Raw genomic sequence first — 19,338 nt, forward strand, 5'->3', positions numbered from 1 at the left:
ATATCTCTATCAGGCCCTTTGATGCGTTGCATAGATTGAGGCTCAGTCGCCGAAGATACCTACGACCTTAAATTCCAACCGCGGCGATCCGCGATAAGCGATACATAAACGATCTTGATATTCGAGTACCGTTCTCGTTAAATTATCGCTCACGTCTCGCTACCGATCTGGCGCCCTAGTATTACGGTATTGCTCGAAATTACGATGTTTTGAGCAAGACCCATCGTCACACTATCCGGGACGTGACTGGCGTTAAGTGAGAGCTTATATCTAACGATGAAACGTCAAAGTATTAGTCCAGTATCCTCTATTTTCAAAATCTTACGCGCCTTCACCTGCTGTGTCACGTTTTCATGTCTCCAATCTTAATTATTTTGCTTGGTTTGACTTCCAATTTACTCGTGATAAATTAATCTTGATTTAAGTTCTTAATTAATGTGTTTAAATTATTACGTCATACACGTAACGTGTTGTGTTGTTTACTTTTAAATGACGTACGTACATATACATATATGTATGAATACGAATCATGCACTAAGTTCCTTCCTAAGTATCTTTTGCTTTTGTAGATAATTTACGTTTTTTCGTATTTTTTTATTTTCTTATACGATTTATGCTTTATTTGGTATATAAGTAACTACATAGAATGCTGTCCCTAAATTTAACACTAATAATTCATATAATAATTACTTTGTTTTTGCTGTCTACATGACACCAATAACGAAATTCGTGTCTGTGTTAAAACGTAATCGTAACTGGCTGTCGACAAAAAACCAACTTGATTAAGAGCTGTCAAAAATGTCTTGGTGATTATCTAAGAATCTTTTGAAATATTAGAGACTCGTGTTTCTTAAAAAATGTCACCTTTTTGTAATCGTCTCAAACCCGTAAATTTCTATTTAGTCCCAATGAACAGTAATGGTTTACTGCAGTTGTAATATTAAATTTCTTTTTATTTGTTTCGACTTGTCTAATAGACAAGTAGGTAATCTACTTTGCTCTTTCGTAGTCCGTTACTTGGTTGCGAAAATATCAAAGAGAATACTATTTTAATCACTTTTTTATCACTAACCCCTTCGTTTTTAGCATGGTTTTTGGTCGCATAAATCAGTTTGATTGAAAAAGTCTCTTAAGTTAAGCAATTAGTATGATTGAGGATTTTCTTACGTATAGGTTAACGTGTGAGACTCGGTGGCGAGTAGGGCATCTTCGATTTCAGAACCACGTACTAAGTAACAAACTGCTCACAAACTGTGCGGGACTGTGCCTCCGACCAACACACGCTATGTGGACGTGTAAATGTAAATAACTGACTTATCCGCTCAAAGATACCGTGTCCCGTTTTGCATATCTCGGGGCTATATCTATAGGTTAATCAAATATCTAATGAATCAATTCAATCTTGATGTGGGCCCTTTTGTAAACTAAGTTAGGATTATTCTATGAGCAAAATTTTCTATTTAGATCAATATCTAAATCAGTAGAGGGCAACCCCTCTGTGAATACCGACGCACCGTGTGCACCGATTTTGCTTATAATTAATTATTTCAATTACTTTTTTTTGTGCTAAATTTGTTATACGATACTCTCGAAGTAAAATTGAAAATATGATCTGTTGCATAAGTAAATACTATACTGTCGTCTTTGTCAAAAGGATTACATAGCTTCATAGATTAAAACGATGGTAAACAGGAAATATATTAGCTAATATAATCTACGGTGTGCGACTTTACGACAATAATACGGGGCGCCTATTTAAATCGGAACAAAGGCAATTTTACCAGACGCTGTAACTAAGCTATAGGTATAGCTACTTCATGTGGGCCCTTTTGTAAACTAAGTTAGGATTATTCTATGAGCAAAATTTTCTATTTAGATCAATATCTAAATCAGTAGAGGGCAACCCCTCTGTGAATACCGACGCACCGTGTGCACCGATTTTGCTTATAATTAATTATTTCAATTACTTTTTTTTGTGCTAAATTTGTTATACGATACTCTCGAAGTAAAATTGAAAATATGATCTGTTGCATAAGTAAATACTATACTGTCGTCTTTGTCAAAAGGATTACATAGCTTCATAGATTAAAACGATGGTAAACAGGAAATATATTAGCTAATATAATCTACGGTGTGCGACTTTACGACAATAATACGGGGCGCCTATTTAAATCGGAACAAAGGCAATTTTACCAGACGCTGTAACTAAGCTATAGGTATAGCTACTTCAAAGCCTATATTCTAGTAATATTTTATCAGTTTTCCATTTCCTAGTTCATTTATAAGCATCGGTGACTCATCGTGAATATGTCATAACAAATGCCATATTCTTAGCATAAATATCAAATTGCCAGACATCTTGGATCGCTGTTGACGTTGCCGTAATATAAACACAGATAAATACACAATCAACAACCACATTTCAAACTAGTTCTCATTTAAAATTTTCTCGCAATCCTCGACGGAGCTGACAGTGGACACTTGCGTTGGTAGAGTCGAGTTGCAGATAAAGATTCTGTCACCAATAAAACCATAGGGTTTACTTAAAATAAGCACCTATACTTATATATCGCGGTTCGAAAACAATTTTAGAACTAGATTATTGAATTAAATTATTCTGGATTATTCGCGTTTAAGTGATATTAGGTACAATTTATATTCCATATTATTTATATTTCCTCCGTATGGATAAATAATTTGCTACTTTCAAAGGTAAGATTAGGTGTATTAGAGACCTTATACAAGTAGTTAGTTAAGAAAGGCAACCCGGTAGGTACCTACCTACTATGTGGAAATAGAATCATTTCTAAATAAGTAATAGAAACATTGTGAATGTTGTGATCGACACAGTTTGAATAACAATGCAGGGAAAAGAAGTAGACCCTAATCTTCGTGCAGAAAATATCAGTCAAACTTTTACGATGTGCAAATAACTGGGAATTTCATTGATCTCGCGAGAGCATGTTAAAACTCCAATATGTTGCCACAAAAATGTGTTAATACTGTGAATAAAGAAAACATTCAGATAAAATCCTTTCCAAAATATTATTTTCCTTTGTTGAAAGTTGACTTCACTCATAATAAGGTACCACTGTGCCTTCACATTCTATCCAAAGGAGATAACATTGCGATGTCTGGACGACTGCGGTACGCCTACGTGGTACCGCTCTATAAATTGCGCTTCGTTATGCAAAGACTCGACAGAGTCGGCAGGTGGCCCTTCAACTTTGAGACGCTTTCCTGTTATGAAGCCAGTTCTGGACTTTTGGGCTCTTTTTATTCATTTTATAAAACTATAGAGGTTTATGCACAAAAAAGGTTTTTTGCTCCATGTTGGTTATTTTAAATTGTCCATTATCACATATCGAAATATCATATCACACAATGGAAGTAGATATTATAATACAATCATCAATCAATTAATGCGTTCTTTAAATGTATGTCTATTGTCTGTGTGTTTACGAATCAAAAATATTCTATTCTATTCTATTATGCAATTCGGGACCCTAGGAATATTTTTTACCACACCAGCTGGTAAAGGCTCTCTTGATTGTTCAAAAACTGGTAAGAAAGTTGCATTTTATTCACATGTGAGGTAAAGTTATCTTATAAAATGTCTAACATCGTAACCATAACGCTTGTAATCGGGAAGGAACTGGCTCTTGAGACACAGGGACACCTACTTTGAGAGCCAGGAACAGGAACCAATGTTATGTAATAATTTAAAGTTGCAATAAAGTTTTTTTTTTGTTTTTTTTTGTTGACTTAAATGGCATGTATTTAACAGATCACAACAGAACAGATCAGAACAGATTTAGTAAAATTTAACACCAAAAAATTCGTTTTTACCACCAAAAATAATGAATGATCACCAAAATAAGAACTCCTATTTAATGAGAAATGATTTCCAAATTTGTACCATATTTTTATCCTTTTAAAACAAATAACACCAAAATAATCATTTTTAACCCAAAAATTGTAAACGATCACCAAACTTAGAACTCCATTTTAATGTGAAATTATAACCATTTTTTTAATCTTGTTATCCTATTAAAGCAAATGTCTCCAAACTAATCATTGTAAACCCAAAAATAGTAAATGATTACCAAAATTAGACCTCGATTTTAATGTGAAATTATAACCAAATTTTTTAATTTTGCTATACTATTACTTAAAGCATATTACTTGAAGTCGGTTAAAAATGTGCAAATATTTATCATCTTAAATCACATTTAGAAACGGGTCGCGATAGACCCGTTTCTAAATGTGATTTAATATGTGTTTAAACCGCGAAAGTTTTAAATGTTATATTTATCATCTTGTTATTCCATTAAATTAATTAATCCACTTCGTCACTTTTTCTAGTAGCATTTCGTTTCTGTAAGGGTCGCAGTTCTAACCTAACCTAACCTACTTATCTGGTAGCATTTCTTTTCTGTAAGCGTGGCGCGTGACTGAATTGATTGAGGATTGGGTCAGGCGAGCGCGGCGCGGCGCGTGCGGTGCGGTGTACGGGGAATTGAGCGGGAGGGGCTAGTAATTTTGGCATAATTTTACTTTATTTGGTAATGTATACATTTTTTGGTAATCATAGTGGTTTATTTAAGTGAAAATATCGCATAAATTTGCTCTTCAAGATTTGGTGATCATTCATGATTTTTGGTGTTTGAATACAATTTGAAGTGCGGTCGTGATTTAAACAGGTAGTTTTGCAATTTTAGACCTTATTGTTTTGTGTTTAGTATTTTTTTTTGGTGAAAGCGATTTCTTTATTTAGGGTACCAGAGTATTTTTTGGTGGTCATTATATTTGGTGCCCTTTTAAATTATGATTTTGTTGAATGATAAATATTTAATAATATTCATTTTTAATCGATTTGCTTTGATTTTGTTTGATAATTTACAGTTAGTGTTTTCCTTGTGTTGGTATGGTGAAAATTTTTGTGTTTCACTCGGTGGCAAAATTTGTTTAACCCTCGTGCCTCGCAACGCTCAAGATTCTATTTTTCGAACCACTCGTTACCCTCGTGGTTCAATGTTGGAATCTTTCGCTTGCTCGGGTATCAATATTAGCACGAGAGGTGAAACAACAACTTTGCCTCCTTGTAAAACAAATAACTAAATATAGTTGTCTTGATTTTGTACGAAAGTAATGTCTTGTGCATTTTGGCTTACCTCCGTAGGTTACATTTGCATGGCGACTTCAGAAACGTTACTGGTGCAGCGTCGACGCGGGCGATGTCAGTGCAAACCTAATATGCGAGTGCTGATACAATTACAAGTAAAGTTGGTTGGTAGGAATTTGGAGTGTAAACATGCGTATGAGAAATTATGAATAATGAGTACCTACCTAAGGGATCGTTGTTAAATCTTTCTTATGGCTGGGGTTTTTAATAAATAAATATAGGTACTCGTTTGATTTGTCGTTTATACATATTTGTAGTAGTTATAGTCCTCATTTGATTGAACGTCGTGGTCATCACTTACCTCAACTATTTCGTATCAATCTAGGCATAATGTAGAACATGCGACGACATACGACGCCTATCTAAATACTTAAAATTCGATTTCAGTGTGTTGCTCTGTTTATTGTTACAAATAAAATAAGCCTGAAAGGTGAACCCAATTTAATAACATTTCTGCAATTCACGAAACGTGCGCAAAGTAAACCGCACTGTTGAGGCTTGATATTTGATATTTTAAGGGTTACGTCAGTCTGTAACCTTATCTAACTTACTTCTGTCCTTTGCAAAAGTTATAATCTCTTTGTAATCTCTGGCTGTCGCTGTGTTTATTCTGACAGTTTATAACCACAATGATAAATCGACCGATCTCAAATTTCTTGAAAGATTATTTAAGTTACTTAAGTGTAGCTTAAGTGAGAATGGATATTTTCTACACACATTTACTCGTACTGCATCATTATAGAAAATTGCATCGATGCAACGTTCATCTCCTATGACATAATAAGATTATAATATTATGTAACGTTTGAGGCGTTGTCAACTTACACCGTCTTCTCCTAGTCAAGTCAATATTTATTAATGTTTCTAAGGCAATCAGAGGAATTTACGACGTCGTTTGTCTTGACCAATGAGAGCGGGCCTGCGCCGCACTAACTGTACCATAGTCATCCATAGTTCTAAACTAAATAATGTTGCTTATTTATTGCGTATTTATTCTTGTGTTTGTGATAGGCCGTGGGCGCAACCACTTCTCACGGCGACTGTGATGTGTAATATTGCATCCGGATTTGACATTCACCCATAAGTAAATGACTTCATTTAAACCACTTTTTGCACGAATCGTAGTTTGCTGTAATGAAAACCGACCAAGAGCATGTCGCTCAGTTTAGGGTTCCGTACTTACCCGTCCGTCACAATAAGATGCCTTGAACGGGGGCTATTAGTAAGTATCATATACATAACAAGTAAAAGAAGCGCTTTTTACGGCTTGTTACAGAAGGAAAGACTTTTTGCGACAACTCAAAAACGGCTTAACTGATCATGTTCGCTATAGTTTTTAACCGACTTCAATTTCATAGAAGGAGGAGGTTCTGTATTCGGTTGTGGCTGTTTTTTTTTATTTTTTTTATTTTTTTTTATGTATGTTCACCGATTATTCCGAGACCCGTGGTAAGATTTGAGTAATTCTTTTTTTGTTCGAAAGGAGCTACTTCCAAGTTGGTCCCATATTAATCTGGTTCTGATCTGATGATGGGATCCCTGAGTAATTGAGGGAACTCCTCAATTTTTAAAGGCACATGTATGGTGATTTGGGTGTTTTCATAAGCAACTTTAGCATTTTTTCTCGAAAACGACCAATTTGATGAATTGCACCTGATGATGATGATTGTTTTGAAGATAGTGATGATGATTTTTTTATTGTAGGATGTTCAGGGAATACTCCGAGACCCGTGGTGCGACTTGAACAATTCTTTTTTTGTTTGAAAGGAACTACCTCCATGGTGGTCCCACATTAATCTGGTGCTGTTCTGATGATGGGATCCATGAGGAATTGAGGGAACTCCTCAATTTTTAAAGGCACATGTATGGTGATTTGGTCGTTTTCTTAAGCAAATTGAGCATTTTTTCTCGAAAACCACCAATTTGATGAAGTGGAGCTGATGATGATGATTGTTTTGATGATAATGATTTCAGCGATTACTCCGGCACCCATGATCCGATTTGAGTTATTCTTTTTCTGTTTGAAAGAAGTTACCTCTCCAAGGTGTTTTCGTAATATTTTTGGTTTTGATCTGATGATGGAATCCGTGAGGAATTGAGGGAACTCCTCAATTTTTAAAGGCACGTGTGTGGTACTTTCGGTGTTTTCTAAAGTAACTCAAGCATTTCCTCCCCAAAACCACCAATTTGATGTAGTGCAACTGTAGCCTAACCACGAGTTTGACACTAAATATTCTTCGTAACTTACTTTGTACACTAATATGCTAGTACGAGCGAGATGCATAAACAGTAAGTTACGCACACGATAGCGAATATATCAATGTCAAACTCGTGGTAAGGCTACTGATAACTTCCCTCGTATGTGTATTATGATTTTTGATGTAGGTAGTGTTGGAAACAACCAAAGAGACTTAGTTGTTTAGCCATGAAAAGGTAACAAAGAGGCAGACATAATTGCTTTCACGTTTATAATATTTGTACAGTTGTAATGGGATTTATAGACATAAAGCTGATTATTTTTGACTGGTATTGTTACTACTTGGAGTACTTGACTTGGCACCGACTTCAAAAATATCAGTTGGTAACGCATATACTTAAACACGGAACCCTAAAAAGGATAATATTTTATTTCATCCTTTTTGAAGTCGGTTTATCTTTTTTTTTATAAAATTTTTTATAATTGTGTCTTTATTGAGCTCCACTCACGATTTTTTTGCATATTTTTGGGGGAGGATGACTTAAAAAATCTAGTTTTTACTTTATTTATTTATTTTAAACTTTATTGCACAATTAAAAAACAAGTACAAATGGCGGACTTAATGCTTTAAAGCATTCTCTACCAGTCGACCATAGGGCAAAACAAAAATTCTCGAATGTGGGTGCAGTGAGAAAAATAATTCGGAAAACATAACGACTATACTCGTACCTAAGCTATTTTGGACACTAGGACACTATACTACTACTACTAATACTTTACCACTTTGTCGGCATAATGATTTTTAATATCCATGCCAAACTGCAGCTTTCTAGCACTAACGACCACCGAGCAAAGCCTCGGATGGACAGACAGACAGGCGAAACTATAAGGGTTCCTGACTTCCTAGTTGACTATGGAACCCTAAAAACCCATTAGCGTTATAAGACTATGACTTTGTCTATGCCAGCTGTGCCTGTATCTCAAGTAGAGTAGGTAGTTTAAATATTGAAAATTATGCTGCAGGTTCTTGTCTCGTTTTTTTTTAAAGCTACTTGCACGTTCCAAATGACACGCAGAAAATCCATCTAAATCGTCATTGCCATTTTAAACTATTATTATTGACTATTGTTTTAAATTAATTCACATTATATGCGTGACGTGACTTTCAATGCACCCGTTCCACACCATGTTTTATCTGCCATTTAAAACACTCTGAACTCTCAATTTAAACTTTTCTCATAATTCCAGGGGTGCCAAGTTTCATCAACTATGCATTTATGCACGTCGCTTCCAAGCCAGTATTATGATTTATATTGTGTCCATGTTACCTTGTTTGGAGATCGTTCTCGATTCCAAATAGTCTGTGATTTAGTGCTATTGAACTGTTACTTCATTTCCATAGTCTCTTCTTAAACAATGCTTAACTAGTTTAGACACACCATAACCGTGAAATGTAACTGCTTAATACAATAAGTACAATACAATACTCTTTACTGCACACCTCAATAAAAGAACGTATCACAAACTTAAAAGTAGAATTGAACGTAAATGTGTAAAATGTTAACTTTTTTATTTGTCAAATAATTGTTATGTAAAAAAGTCGACATTATAGCTTAGCTATTTCGTTTCGCACCTAGGAGAGTTCCTTGCCCTTTTCAGAAAGTCTTATCTTTCGATTGTATTGCACTATTTGCACTACGCACATTTTAGTACGTAAGTAAACGTTCTTAGTTCCTAGTATACATGCAAGTTAATCGTGATTGATAAACGTTAAAGAACTGGCTTAACTCGAATTTGCACACTTTCATTTTGTGTAACACTGGACCAGCAAGACATAGCAACAAATAAAAACCTATTTTTTTGCTCTCTAGATTGCTTTAGGATTTAAATCGCAACATTGATTTCTCTACGATTAGGTTCGAAGAACTTAAATGGTTTTTGCATCACTTATTTTGTAAAACAGCCATTTATTATTCTTATCTAGATTAGTTTAAGTAATACATTAATTATTTTAATATATCTCATATACATATACAGTGTGGAAAAAATTAATGGGCCGTTTGCAGTTTTGTTTCTCTTTAAAAATAAAATAATGTTTCCTTTAAGTAAAATGAGCTAACTTAAGGTTTTAAGGCACTTTCCCTCTAGGGCTCATAAATTTTTTCCACACAATGTTTTTTACGAAAGCGACTCAACTACTCTTTATCTGTGTTATGTACTATTACTTTCGACCTTCCCACACGGAGGAAAACTATTTTACTCGTATCTTAATAACATTAGTCATCATCATATTAATGATGGTTTCCTTCACCGAAAAGCAACAGGGAAATATCAAATGTATATTTCGTTGCTTAGCTTAGCTACCCAAGCTACGAACTGGAATTTCAAATGTCCATAATAGATCACACTAGTGAAACGATTTTGCACTGACTACATCAATTCACTTGGGAACGAATTATTTCCATTTGTCGCGTAACTGCAGAGAGTAATTTCTTGACACCACTGTAGGCAAATAAATAAAGTTGGCACGGTAGTTACCATTACCACTATCACTCGGCTCTTTCTAATACTAACTTAATGCCTTAGACAATCACAGATCGATAGAAAATTACCAATATAAATCAAAATAACATGAATTCCACTACTTCCCTTCGACATGGCTATCAAAACCGTAAAGTATCCATTTAACTTTGTCCTACATTTTGATAAGTAGTAGGAAGCAGGCGTTGGTGGGTAATGGAGCGAAGTCGCGAATAACACAGCGGGCGGCGAAAGGGAATGTCCACTAGAAGCTTCAGGGATTACACCTCACTTAATTCATAAACCGACCCGCAAGACGAGTTCTCTGTTCGTAGCCGCTTTTCGCTACATAGGTGTTGCATTCAAAATTTGATGTAGTGGAACTGCTGATAAAGACCAGAACGGAACTCTTAAACGACGCGTATTTCGCGTTTGGCGATTTGTCTTCGTTAAGTTCAGCAAGTAAGTTTTTAAGGAACATTTTTGTAAAGGTCCAGTTTTGATGATGGGTTCCATGAAGAATTGAGAGAATTTCTCATATCTTGATGGATTCAGATCGAGACCTTGAAGTTTGAAACTTACCCGAAGCGTGAAATTGTTTAGTAATATGACTCTTTGGCCAGGCAGGAACGAGTCCTGCAGGATGCTGCGTCACTCATAACAAAAACACTAAACTAAAAGACTAAAAATGGAAAAATAAAACCGATTGATTGATAAAAAGGAAGGGAAAAAGCGGCAAAAAGGATAAAATAAAATATCTCTTATATTCGCTACATATTGCTTTGCTTTATTACATCTTCTTCAACCTAGCGTTTTCCCGGTTTAGCGCCAGGGTCCGCTTTACATATTGTAAAATAAACGATGTGCCTTTGAAGGGTCTCTATTGTTTTCCATAAAGTTTTAAGTCATAATGTATTGTTTGTCCGCATTTTCGTAATTTGTTTGGTTCAGAAACGCGTATCTTTTCAGGATTGTCAAAAAACAAACCTATTAACCTAACCTATCTATAGGATAACTTTATGAAAATCCTGAATTAACTGTTTCAGTTTTAGGTCTAATGATAGTATAACAAACAATACGTTAGGACTTAAAACTGTCAAACGAAGGGACCAAAAAAGGAGTGTACAGGTTCTTCAAAAAAGGAGTGTACAGGTTTTTCAAGGGTCGGCAACGCGCATGTAATATCTCCGGTGTTGCAGGCGTCCATAGGCTACGGTAACTGCTTACCATCAGGCGGGACGTATGCTTGATTGCCACCGACGTGGTATAAAAAAAGGGACCCCGCCTTTGAATTACTTATATTGAGTTAACTAAGAGGAAAACTTGTATGTCATATCGATATTGAAATAACCATGAAAGCGTGAACTCGAAAGCTGACGATGACGTTGTCATCAATTGAGTAATTACTTAGTGACATCCAATTACTACTCGTAATGATTTGTGTGAGGCTTTCTAAATGAAGAGTCCCGCATACATTATCTATTTTCTAAAAGATAATATAAACCGCTAAATTGAAGATATACTTATTATTGTAAGAAACAAAAGCGGAATGCTCGATGCAAAATTTTTAATGTGTTAAGCCTCTCTAAGTATTATTATCGCTTACCTATTCTAATTTGCCCTATGACACGAAGGATCAAGGCCGTCCAACCTTTCACTTTTTCAATAATCGGTATTACCAAAGCGGTAAGTTGTACGCACTCCGACCTCAAACTGACAACACGAACACGATAGCGAAATTGTAACAAAAAACAAAAGTAAAAACTCCTTGATTCTCTTCGCCGTTTCGTCACCTAGTGAATTGTGGCCGGCCAAATTATCCGGCAAATTTTCGGCTTTTTGCACTCAAATGTGATTTAGAACAAGGCGCGTGACTTTCGCAATCTGTGACATTATCGTTTCGTGTCTGGCCGAAACGAAAACTGTTTGACCTGACTTTGGAGGTGGTTTTACTGTTGAATGAAATGGAAATCAAGCGTGCTATTTGTATATTTATGCCTATTTAAGGATGACTCACGTTAGACCGGGCCGTGTCCGGGCCGGAGCTTCCGGCGCTTACTTTTCTATGACATGACAGGTGATCACGTGATGCCTTCCATAGAAAACGAAGCGCCGGAAGCTCCGGCCCGGACACGACCCGGTCTAACGTGAGTGGTCCTTTATTGTTATATCTTATATGTCACATTGCAGCATTGTTTAATTATAATCACAAGGAAATTTTATTATTATCTAAGTATGTATACGTATATAGTATGCCAGTAGATTGCGGTGTACCTTTTAAACGATTTAGGCTACTCAATAAAATTTGTTGCAAGACAGCTGACAACAGTCTAATCGTCAGAGACCGGAATGGTTACAAGCAATCTCACCAGTACTTTGATTTCATTTGGAAATGATTTTAATCTTAAACCATTATCGTCTGTATTCGTTCACAGAAGGCTATCGAAACTAAACAGTCTTTATATGGTTAGTAAAATCGAAACTGACGCAGCGCTAGGGCTTCCATGCGTTCTAAACTTCGAAAGTATTAATTTCAGGACATTACAACTTTTTTGCTTCTGTTTACTCGCATAACCACATGTCATATACCTAGATATTAATTCAATTACTAATTTAAGAACTTAACACCTTTTGAAATATGCATTTAACTCTTAAGTATAGCTGTTTCGTTTCGCGTCATTATGCTTGACCTTATCAAACAAAGCCAATTGGCTTCGAAACGTTGTCTCAATTCATTAGCCTGTCTAGCTACCCTAGTCACGAGAATCATGAGACAGTTACGGACTCTTTGCCTCGCTTCGGGATAATAAGTAAAGTGTGGTTCGTGAGTCGCTGGCGTTCATTTCCATTTGTGCACGAGCCATTGTACCTACCCTTGACAGCCTAGATAACGCAATTGCCAGACTATGAAAACTTTATTGCGAGAACAGTTAGCTTCGTGGCTCTCCTTCATCTGCGTTTAATTGCATCAATCATCTTTTTAAATGAAACAGATCGTGCATGTAAATATGTACTTGCTATTTGGTGAATAAGTAATACAGACTTTGAATATCTTTAAATCGTTAATCGTGATGTTTTGAAATCTGTTATGCTATCGTGTATGTTCACTGGGTCGCATATTGGAACGTACTATAGATGTAGTCGTAAGAAGAAAACCGTTAACACGGTATGAATAACACCTTGTGTTTTGTAATTAAATGCTAGTCATAAATACTTACTGCCTAATGAGCCATTATAATATCATATTCAAATGCCTTACAATTATTTAATAGGTTAAAAATACTTCTTCCTCGCGTTATCCCGGCATTTTGCCACGGCCCATGGAAGCCTGGGGTCCGCTTGACAACTAATCCCAAGAAAGCGACTGCCATCCGACCTTCCAACCCCGAGGGGAAACTAGGCCTTATTGGAATTAGTCCGGTTTCTCACGATGTTTTCCTTCGCCGAAAAGCAAGTGGTAAATATCAAATGATATTTCGTACATAAGTTTCGAAAAACTCATTGGTACGAGCCGGAGTTTGAACCCGCGACCGCCGGATTGAAAGTCGCACGCTCTTACCGCTACGCCACCCGCGTTTTTTTAAACAGTTGCATAATATTGTATGAATATCCCTAAGAATACTGCTTTTAGGATCCTAAGAACACTGCGCCGGGGCCCCGCACGCCGTACTTCTTATGAAGTTGATTTCGATCTCGCTGGCAGTAATTTAATCAACAAATAAGAGTGCTGGAGTAGAGAAACTAAATTACGGAAGTATCGTTAATCCAGCAAGGTCTGTGTCGATACTCTATTCCGCAGTAGATTATAGACATTAATTAATTGTTATAATAGGTAATAAAAAACTATGTATATCAAATAACGCTCTACCGATTTCAATAGTGAAAATTACAAAGTTGGTTAAAATCATTTGTCAGATGAATTAGAACAAGCGGATATGCCCGATAAATGTTAGACACGGGCCATAAAATCAAGCGACGGTTAATTTAAATTCAGAACATTTAATAGACGAGGTTATTCAAGCGACACAGTGGAGCTTCAATCGAACCTAACTTATATGAACAAGTTGACGTTACAATGGAAACCCGCTGGACCGTGCTATAAAAGGCAACTGCAGACAGAATGCCCGTCTCGTGACGTTGCTGCTCCGATAACGGAATCATCGAGACTAGAGACCTTGACTAGTGGTTTGAACTTTCGGTGGGTGAATCATGCGCGTTGCGAGAAAACCTGTAAAGCGTAGTAAGTACTAAGTACATTATATTACATATGTATTTAATACGACTACTACATTTAGAGATTTTGTCTACTAGAGTCACGGGCATGCTAAATTAGCATATTGCAATACCAAATTTGCTACATTATTTTCTTGTAGAGACACATCATAGAACATATACCTAAATAAAATTATTTGACTTGAAGGCTCTAACCTGCCGTAATCCTTTACGTTCCTTACAAGCAAGAACATTTACGGCGTAGGTCTAAAAACATAAAAAAAATGTGATTACGGTATCCTTGGTACGCAAGTCCAACTCTGTCTGCTTCGAAATTATTTTCCACATCCTGTTTACGCAAACGCATCGAATATGTAGTGTATACCAGTATAATATTTTTTCCCATAGATACGTCTGCAGGAGCACGTCGCTCTCGTCCATTATGGTGTCTCTACCTCAGTGTGCGCGAAATGGCGCGAATGCCAAGACGATTGTCTTGGACTTTCAAATGTCACACCGGCAGGTCGAGGCGACGTGGGAGATTCACATTTTACCTCCAATCACGTTTGTTGCAAAGTTAATGCCTCGGTGAAACTAAATTATTGTAGTTTCCCTTGTCTTCCACTTTAACCCTTTGGCATGTTTTTTAGCAAATAAATCTAAATTAATATCTATGAAATAAAATCTCATACTTACTGTTTTATTAAGATGTCCCGATACCTAGTTTTAACGTAAAGGTGCAGAGATAATTGACCCCCCTGCAATGCAAGTTAACTCTGCAGCTTAGGTACTGTACATATTAGGTGTCTAAAATAAATGTCTGTCTCAATTATCTTCATTGCAAGATAACAGATAACCTTTCAATGAAGATAATGAATCCAGTAAGGATATGTTTTTTAAAACAGTAAGTTGAGGTCATAATCAAAAGGCTTTCAAAAACAAGGGTTGTTGTTTTAATTGTAAAGACGAGGAAGAAACACATATATTTTTACTAAGAATCAAAACATGAATAAATCGTGATTCGTTAGCAGTGACGCGATACGCGTACACCTAAAGCAATAGGTAAATGGACGTAGGTTGAACAAAATGACCAGGTTTCTTTCTGGTACCATTATTCGTACACTCTTTTTGTCATTCGTGCCGTTTAACTTTACGCAATTTGAACTAGCTGCCGCTGCTACGACTTATCATTATTACTACCTACTGCATTCACGCCTTGAAAATGGGAACACAAAGTTTTTTTCATATTTACGTAGACATATTGTATTTGTTATTTAGTTTTACTGTTTTACTTATTCTAAGGTTTATTTTATTTTAGTTTTATGTATAATTTGTATCTTCTTCTCAGTCGGATACTCTTGTCAGAGCAGTCGTGGTCATTGATAATTTGTATGTTTACTTAAATTAATTCATAATATTTTAAATGTTACATATCAAGCATAATCACGAAAATGAACACAACATGAACCGTCTGATTCCACCTTAACTACTTTAACTTTATAAAACTAAAGAAAAACCTAAACTTAAATTGTTACATTTCTTAGTAGATTTGAGTATATTTTCAATGACATGTGCTGTTTGCCCGGACCATATAACTCTTGCTATTCATATGTAATGCTGCTATTTCTGTTCAGCAACTAAAGACGCATTTTTTTAAAAACAGGCATACTAAGACAATACTCGTTGTATTCAATTTTATAAGTTGCCTTGAATTTCTTCACCATCTTGCGTGTCATAAAATTTACAGTGCTCTGTGGTCTTGACCTGTCTTAAAACTAGTAAATTTCTAAGAGGCAGCAATGATCGAGCCTATTATTAAAATATACGATTTCACCTGGCGCTATTTACACGTAAAGTACTCGGACACAGCTTTGATAATAAAATCACTTTGTAGCTCGACACGCGATGCTTGGTGAACTACCTTCATAAACGAACTACCACTGGTCCGGTAAAGAGATACCTGTCGATAACTTTCATTTTTAGGGTTCCGTACCCAAAGGGTAAAAACGGGACCCTATTACTAATACTCCGCTGTCCGTCTGTCTGTCTGTCATCAGGCTGTATCTCATGATCCGTGATAGCTAGACAGTTGAAATTTTCACAGATGATGTGTTTCTGTTGCCGCTATAACAACAAATACTAAAAGTACGGAACCCTCGGTGCGCGAGTCCGACTCGCACTTGGCCGGTTTTCAGCTTGATAAGTGTCATGAAATGGAAAAGTATAAATAAGTCGTTCGAAGACTTTCTGATTTGACTTTCTTAAAAGTCATTACAGGTATTTTTTCCATGATTCAGGATCAAACATTTGTGCTCATCGCACAAATGCCCAAGGAATATGAAACACCACGAAAAATCATGACTGCTAACATTGTTCCCCAACTAGCTTTCATATTCATTGAGTTCTACTACCTACGTGAACTTAGCTGCTAATTACTTACTTACATTAAGATATTAAATGACAAGTTGCGTGTAAGGTGACCAAGTCTTGCTTTAATGCCAACCATGTCCAGGCCATAACTAAGTTATCTTGATTATAGCTACTACATACAATAATGTACATATGATTAAGTATGGCAACTTAGTTACTTGCTTCTTAACATCTACGATTGGATTAAAGATTGTATTCAACGTTTATAATTGTAATAAATGCCACACTTATCTAGATGATACAGTAACATTATATTATAACGTACTTTTGCGGTCTTGCTTCTTCACTTTGCTTCCTACCTTTCACAAATCCATACGTATGCAAGAATGCGTTCAGTATTACCTAGGTTTGTAGTTTCACGCGCTAAGTAGGCCATTTAGCAACGACGCGACAGCAATTTCACACAAAATGGCACCGATAACTAGATTCATGTCACACTATGGTCTGCTCCTCGTTGTGTTGTCATACCAGTGTTATCTTTTTGTTTTAGGTATACCTATTGCGAAACTAAACGCTTTATTTTGGTAAATTTTGCAAGAAAAGATGGCTTGGCTTGTTGTATCTTCGTTATTTAAAAAATGCGGTTAGGTTGTCCGCCGTGTGTGTTAGCATTGGATGGATGCTCCGGAGTGTTCAGTGTGCTCAGTTTCCTGTAGTCACACTCACATCACACACGTTGTACACAACGTAAACACACGTTGTAGGTACAAAACAAAAAAATGGCTTGTGCCACCGAAATCCAACAATCGAATTGTATGAATAATGTCAGTCAGGAAAACCGGGGCGATTACTCATTCATTTCAACCTGTTCCGTGTTTGTATGTCTGATTTGGCTCGGGTCACTCCCATCTGCCCACGTGTCGACGGCGAAAGTAGAATTACGAAGTAGATTTTTATGTTTATTAAATTTAGTTCAATGTATAAATTTGTTCACTGCTACAATACCTCACTTGATATGTAACAAGACACGATCGAACTGGTTTATTTCGATTTCGAAATCATCGTTAATTTTATTGTCGAAATTCAATGATTAATATGCAATTGCTCTAAAAAAGTATCATATACCAAAATGATTCAGGGTCGAAGTCATATTTACACAATACTTGTTTAATTCCTATTATGCTGCGTATTACAAATATGAGTACATATACCTATGTATAATGTTACTTTATTATAAATTGAATTGTTATTATTTTGCTTTTGTAAATACGGAAGAAGTGGGGCAGTGTGCAATATTATGGGATAAATAAAACATAGCGTTGTGATATATTTTTTCTGTTCGGTTTTTTCTTTAGAACAAAGATATGTATATATATTCTTATATATAAACGCGACGGCTGGACTACCAAAATTATGGTAGTATAATTTAAAGTGAGTCACGTAAGCGACCGGTTCCCACACCTACTTGCTCCCACGCGCTTTCAGATCGCACTAGTCACTGTATATTGTACTTGTATCTGTAAAGGGTGCCAATTTTCACTTTATCACTTTATTAATTAGGTCCGCAATCAGATTTGTTCCATCATTGAGAGTTTAGTGTCGTATGAGTAACCCTAAATACTAGTCGAAGATCTGCGCTTAAATCAGTTTCCGTTCACTGGCTTAAATGCGCTGCGGTGTCATTATCCCACCGTCATTTACCACAGCAAAATATAACTCAAACTGGTTTGAGGGCAAACCACCAACCATGATTATAACTAATATGACTGGAAGTTTGAGAAAGCCTGATCAAGATGAACTGTCGCCATAGATAACCGCATCTTGTAGACAAGATTTTTATTATTTTGCGAACCTAGTGTACCTACTTACTGAAGATGTTCGCGTAGTAAATCCTAGGAATCGTAATCTGCCTGCACCACTCTTCCTGCTTGTACGGTGCAGAGCATAACGCTTACCCTCCCGCTTTCTGAGCTGGGGGCCCAGCCAAGATGACAATCGTTTGTGGAAAACTGAACGAAACGCTAAGATAAACCCAAATAATGTATGGAAATGATAGCGTTTCGTTTCGTTTTTTGCATACGATTTTCGTCTTGGCTAGGAGGCCCCCTGGACATTTCTCAACTTCATGAGCAAACTGTAAATAACGTTTAGATACTTATTATTCAGACACTAATATACCTAACAATTCTGTTTATATTTTGAGTCTCCGCTAGCATAAATAATAAAATGGCTTGTTAACCTTTCTGTTACACTGTGATATAATATCACTAAATGGACGTTATCTACCTCTACAATGTGCTTTCCATACCATTTTCTATAATAGTGTATTAAAATTTATCTTATAATATGTCCTGTTATGAATCAAGCTTACGAGTAGTGTAACTTTACTAATCTTTACACAATATCTGGGTTGGATTAGACGTTACTTTCTTCTATGTAATCTCGTTACACCTATAATTAGTAGAATGTCGAGTCAGTTTTATCTATTCGTAATACTTGCGGGAAATATGAACATCGTTGTGAAATTAAATTAATGTTTTCTCTTCCTTCAATGTTAATTGTTTCTATAAAGGTTAGTAAAGCAATATCAACGATGACAGGACATTTGAGTAGGTACTTGAGTAGGTAATTGGCTTGTTCTCACATCAGCTATTATTACTTGGATGTTTATATTAGATGTTTGTACAATCCATGCGTGATAGAATCAATAAGAATGGCCGTTTTTAACAAACAACGAATGTATTTATCGATCGCACACAAATATTTAATTGGTATTACTAATTGCGGAGTGTGGTCCATTGTTTTGTTTTGTTAGGTTCTTTCACACAATTGCCATTGTGGTTGGACAATGTTG

At 36.0% G+C, this 19,338-nt stretch overlaps 1 protein-coding gene across 1 annotated transcript in view; it reads left to right on the plus strand.

Annotated features, from left to right (window-relative positions):
• The window catches only part of LOC134752256 (cadherin-99C), a 152,188-nt gene that overhangs the window by 65,130 nt on the left and 67,720 nt on the right, over positions 1-19,338 (plus strand). The window lies entirely within an intron of this gene.

The sequence above is a fragment of the Cydia strobilella genome, chromosome 2 (assembly GCF_947568885.1).
Source record: "Cydia strobilella chromosome 2, ilCydStro3.1, whole genome shotgun sequence".
In the NCBI taxonomy this organism is placed as follows: domain Eukaryota; kingdom Metazoa; phylum Arthropoda; class Insecta; order Lepidoptera; family Tortricidae; genus Cydia; species Cydia strobilella.